A 6,239-nucleotide genomic window follows, 5' to 3' on the forward strand; every position below is an offset into this window, starting at 1 on the left:
CGTGAGTCACCAATCCTCTGGCGGTTACCAATGAAACATCAAGTCCGGCCCGGGTTACCATGCTATTAACGACTCTCAAAATAATCTAAGTGAAGCATGAGAGATCAATAGTTTCTTTAAAACAAATCCACCACCATGCTCTAAAAGATATAAGTGAAGTACTAGAGCAAAAATTATCACGCTTAAAAGATATAAGTGAAGCACTATGAGCAAAACTATCAAGCTCAAAAGATATAAGTGAAGCACATAGAGTATTCTAGAAAATTCCAATTGGTGTATGGCTCTCTCAAAAGGTGTGTACAACAAGAATTATTGTGGTAAACTAACAAGCAAAGACGCAAATAATACAAGATGCTCCAAGCAAAACACATATCATGTGGTGAATAAAAATATAGCTCCAAGTAAATTACCGATGGAAGTAGACAAAAGAGGGGATGCCTTCCGGGGCATCTCCAAGCTTTGACTTTTTGGTGTCCTTGGATTATCTTGGGGGTGCCATGGGCATCCCCAATCTTAGGCTCTTTCCACTCCTTGTTCCATAATCCATCAAAAGAATTCACCCAAAACTTGAAAACTTCACAACACAAAACTCAATAGAAATCTCGTGAGCTCCGTTAGTGAAAGAAAATAAAAGACTACTTTAAGGTACTGTAATGAACTCATTCTTTATTTATATTGGTGTTAAACCTACTGTATTCCAACTTCCTTATGATTTATAAACTAATTTATTCGCCATAGATGCATTGAAATAAGCAAACAACACACGAAAAACATAATCTGTCAAAAACAGAACAGTCTGTAGTAATCTGTAACTAACGCAAACTTCTGGAACTCTAAAAATTCTACCGAAATAGGTCGTACTGGAAAATTTGTTTATTGATCAGAAGCAAAAAGAATCAATGCAAAAGCACGTTTCTGTGATTTATTGAATTTTTTCTCGTGAGCGCAAAGTTTCTGTTTTTCAGCAGAATCAAATCAACTATCATCATAGCTTATCCTATAGGTTCTACTTGGCACAAACACTAATTAAAACATAAAACCACATCCAAACAGAGGCTAGATGGATTATTTATTCCTAAACAAAAGCATAAACAAAAAACAAAAAATAAAATTGGGTTGCCTCTCAACAAGCGCTATCGTTTAACACCCCTAGCTAGGCATAAAAGCAAGGATAGATCTAGGTTTTGCCATCTTTGGTAGGTAATTCTTCAATGAGGCATCTATCTTTCTTAGAAATTTCTTTCTTTCTAGTAATTATCAAACTCTTAGGCACAAGATCGAAAAATTCATTCATAGCAAATGATTCCTTAATGATGGCAAAAAGATTGGGATGAACACTTATAGATTTAAGATCCGCAGTTTCCTTACTAGATGATTCATCCTTACTCTTAGGAACATAAGTAAGCTTAGGTTTTTTAGTAGACGAACTTGGAGTGTTTTGTACGGAAGAAAAAGCGGTTCCCAAGTTGGTAATGATACCCTCAAGTTTATCGATTCTTGTGGAATCTAGATTTATTTTCTCGTTAACTATGGGTTATTTTTCTTTAATATTTTTCAAAGTCGTTCCTACCTTAGATCCATATTGGGTAATTTGATTGTGGATCTTTTTATCGAGATTTTCAATTGATTCAATGGTAGCAACTTTATTCTCAATAATTTCAAGTCTTTGCATAACATGCTCCAAAGTTAACATAGTTCCATTAATCAAAGAAGGTGGTGAGCCAAATAAATCTATTAAAGCATTGTAAGAATCAAAAGTATGGCTACCCAAGAAATTCCCTCCAGTAATGGTATCAAGGATATATCTAAACCAAGGATTAGCACCTACATAAAAATTACGAAGAAGAACTGAAGTAGATTGCTTCCTGGTAGATCTATTTTGAGCATCGCAAATTCTATACCAAGCATCGCAAATTCTATACCAAACGAGAAAAAGGCGAAAGGGAAAGAGAGGAGGAATAAAACGGCAAGGGTGAAGTGGGGGAGAGGAAAACGAGAGGCAAATGGCAAATAATGTAATGCGAGAGATAGGGATTGTGATGGGTACTTGGTATGGTTGACTTGCTTGCGTGAGCCACCCCGGCAACGGCGCCAGAAATTCTTCTTGCTACCACTTGAGCACTGCGTTGGATTTCCCCGAAGAGGAGAGGATGATGCAGCAAAGTAGCGTAAGTATTTCCCTCAGTTTTTGAGAACCAAGGTATCAATCCAGTAGGAGACCACGCACAAGTCCCTCGTACCTACACAAAACGATAGCTACTCGCAACCAACGTGATTAGGGGTTGTCAATCCCTTCACGGTCACTTACGAGAGTGAGATCTGATAGAGATGATAAATAATATTTTTGGTATTTTTGATATAAAGATGCAAAGTGAAAAGTAAAAGGCAAATTAAAAACAAAGCAAGTAATAAAGTAATGGAGTTTGATATGATGAGAATAGACCCCGGGGCCATAGTTTCACTAGTGGCTTCTCTCAAGAGCATAAGTATTCTACGGTGGGTGAACAAATTACTGTTGAGCAATTGATAGAAAAGCGAATAATTATGACGTTATCTAGGTATGATCATGTATATAGGCATCACGTCCGAGACAAGTAGATCGAAACGATTCTGCATCTACTACTATTACTCCACTCATCGACCGCTATCCAGCATGCATCTAGAGTATTAAGTTAAAAACAGAGTAACGCCTTAAGCAAGATGACATGATGTAGAGGGATAAATTCATGCAATATGATAAAAACCCCATCTTGTTATCCTCGATGGCAACGATACAATACATGCCTTGCAACCCTTTCTGTCACTGGGTAAGGACACCGCAAGATTGAACCCAAAGCTAAACACTTCTCCCATTGCAAGAACTACCAATCTAGTTGGCCAAACCAAACGGATAATTCGAAGAGACTTGCAAAGATAACTCAATCATACATAAAAGAATTAAGAGAAGATTCAAATATTATTCATAGATAAGCTGGATCATAAACCCACAATTCATCGGTCTCAACAAACACACCGCAAAAAAGAAGATTACATCGAATAGATCTCCATGAGAGAGGGGGAGAACATTGTATTGAGATCCAAAAAGAGAGAAGAAGCCATCTAGCTACTAGCTATGGACCCGAAGGTCTGAAGTAAACTACTCACACTTCATCAGAGAGGCTATGGTGTTGATGTAGAAGCCCTCCGTGATGGATGCCCCCTCCGGCGGAGCTCCGGAACAGGCCCCAAGATGGGATCTCGTGGATACAGGAAGTTGCGGCGGTGGAATTAGGTTTTTGGCTCCGTATTTGATCTGTCGGGGGTACGTAGGTATATATAGGAGGAAGGAGTACGTCGGTGGAGCGACAGGGGGCCCACGAGGTAGGGGGGCGCGCCCAGGGGGGAGGGCGCCCCCCCACCCTCGTGACCGCCTCGGTTGTTCCTTGGAGCAGGGTCCAAGTCTCCTGGATCACGTTCGGTGAGAAAATCACGTTCCCAAAGGTTTCATTCCGTTTGGACTCCGTTTGATATTCTGTTTATTCGAAACACTGAAATAGGCAAAAAAAAAACAGCAATTCTGGGCTGGCCCCCCGGTTAATAGGTTAGTCCCAAAAATAATATAAAAGTGGAAAATAAAGCCCAATATAGTCCAAAACAATAGATAAAGTAGCATGGAGCAATCAAAAATTATAGATACGTTGGAGACGTATCAACCAACTTAGGCCAAAAGCCTAAGCTTGGAGGAGTACGTATTTCTCACCGACTTTACATTCTTGTTCACACACTAGTCGTCGGTGCTCATACTCTTTCATTATACTATCCATGCTAGTTTAAATTCCCTTTTCTAGTTTTCTTCTTGTGTGTTTGATAAACCTTGAAAAAAAAACAAAAAAAATTAGTTAGTTTAATTCCCTTGCCTGTAGTAGGAATCAAAATGAAAACCCAAAAATATTTCTAGTTTTTCTTCTTACTTGTTGGGAGCTTTCCCGTGTAAATAGTTTTATTTTCTTTTCTTTCTTTTGGGGGTCGAGAAGACCATATTGAAAATGTTTAGTGGATCTCATATGCATGATTGTTTATTTAACTTAAAGCCCATATTACTTGTCTTCTCTTTTGAGTTTAATGCTTGCAGAATCCAGCTTAGTCCAATGCACGTGCACTCTTATTATTATACACATCGTTCGGTCATGCAAGTGAAAGGCAATAATGATGATATATGATGGACTTATTGGGATGAGAAAAGCTGGTATGAACTCGACCTCTCTTGTTTTTGTAAATATGATGAGTTCATCATTCCTAAGTCAGCTATTATGAAGTGAACATATTTGCAATGACATTTAGAGATTATAGTTACTTGTGCCATGCTTGATTAGCTATGAGTTATAATGGTTTACCTTGCATGCCAACATGCTATTAGAATGATTATGATGTGGTATGATGGGATGGTATCCTCCTTTGAATGAATTGAGTGACTCGACTTGGCACATGTTCACGCATGTAGCTGAATCAAATCAACATAGCCTTCACGATATTTATGTTCATGGTGGATTATATCCTACTCATGTTTGTACTCGGTGTGCATTAGTTTTAATGCATGCTTACGACTGTTGTCGCTCTCTCAGTTGGTCGCTTCCCAATCTTTTGCTAGCCTTCACCTGTACTAAGCGGGAATACTGCTTGTGCATCCAAACTCCTTAAACCCCAAAGTTGTTCCATATGAGTCCACTATACCTACCTAAATGCGGTATTTACCTATTGTTCCAAGTAAATTTGTATGTGCCAAACTCCAAACCTTCAAATGAAATTCTGCTTTTATGCTCGAGCAGCTCATGTTACAACTAGGGCTGCCTATATCTTTCATGCTAGGTGGGTTATTCTCAGAGGAGTGGACTCCGCTCCTCATTCACGAGAAAGGGCCGGTAACCGGGATGCCCAGTCCCATGATCCAAAAAGATCAAAGCAAATCAAAATAATTAAACAAAACTCCCCCAGGGATGTTGTATGTTGGAGGCACTCGTTGTTTCGAGCAAGCCATGGATTGATGCTTGTTGATGGTTGGGGGAGTATAAACCTTTACCATTCTGTTTGGGAACTGCCTATAATGCATTTAGTATGGAAGATACAACCATCTCATAGGTGTTGCGTTGACAGCGAAAGTATGTCGCTCAAAATGTTATTCAATCTCTATTTTTTAAAATCGAGCTCTGGCACCTCTATAAATCCCTGCTTCCCTCTGCGAAGGGCCTATCTATTTACTTTTATGTTGAGTCATCATCCTTCTTATTAAAAGCACCAGCTGGAGAGCACACTGTCATTTGTATTCATTATTATTGATTTATATTGTGTATGACTTGACTGGATCTCTTTTACCATGAATTACAATGTTTAGTCAGTCCTTGATTTTTAAAGGTGCTCTGCATTTATGTTTTGCGGTCTCAGAAAGGGCTAGCGAGATACCATTTTGTTATATCATGTTATGATTGTTTTGAGAAAGTGTTGTCATCCGAGTTTTATTATTATGGCTCGCTAGCTGATTATGCTATTGATATGAGTAGTTGTGAGACCTATGTGTTACTGTGAGTATGGTTAGTTCGTAATATTTGCTGAAACTTTAATGCTGGCTTTTCATGTTTACAACAACAAGAGCAAACAGAGTTTGTAAAAGTTTTTCTTTATCACTTTCAGTTTATCAACTGAATTGCTTGAGGACAAGCAAAGGTTTAAACTTGGGGGAGTTGATACGTCTCCAACGTATCTACTTTTCCAAACACTTTTGCCCTTGTTTTGGACTCTAACTTGCATGATTTGAATGAAACTAACCCGGACTGGCGTTGTTTTCAGCAGAACTACCATGATGTTGTTTTATGTGTAGAAAACAAAAGTTCTCGGAATGACCTGCAAATCCACGGAGGCACTTTTCAGAATTAATAAGAATTTTTGGCGAAAGGATCAAGGCCAGGGGGCCCACGGGCTGTCCATGAGACAGGGGGGCGCCTGGGGGGCGCCCTCCTATCTCGTGGGCCCCCTGGACCTCCTCCGACCTCAACTCCAACTCCATATATACCGTCTCGCGGAGAAAAAAATTAGAGGGAAAGTTTCATCGCATTTTACGACACGGAGCCGCCACCAAGCCCTAATCTCTCTCGGGAGGGCTGATCTGGAGTCCGTTCGGGGCTCCGGAGAGGGGGATTCGTCGCTGTTGTCATCATCAACCATACTCCATCACCAATTTCATGATGCTCACCGCCGTGTGTGAGTAA

The sequence above is a fragment of the Triticum dicoccoides genome, chromosome 2B (assembly GCF_002162155.2).
Source record: "Triticum dicoccoides isolate Atlit2015 ecotype Zavitan chromosome 2B, WEW_v2.0, whole genome shotgun sequence".
Lineage (NCBI taxonomy): Eukaryota > Viridiplantae > Streptophyta > Magnoliopsida > Poales > Poaceae > Triticum > Triticum dicoccoides.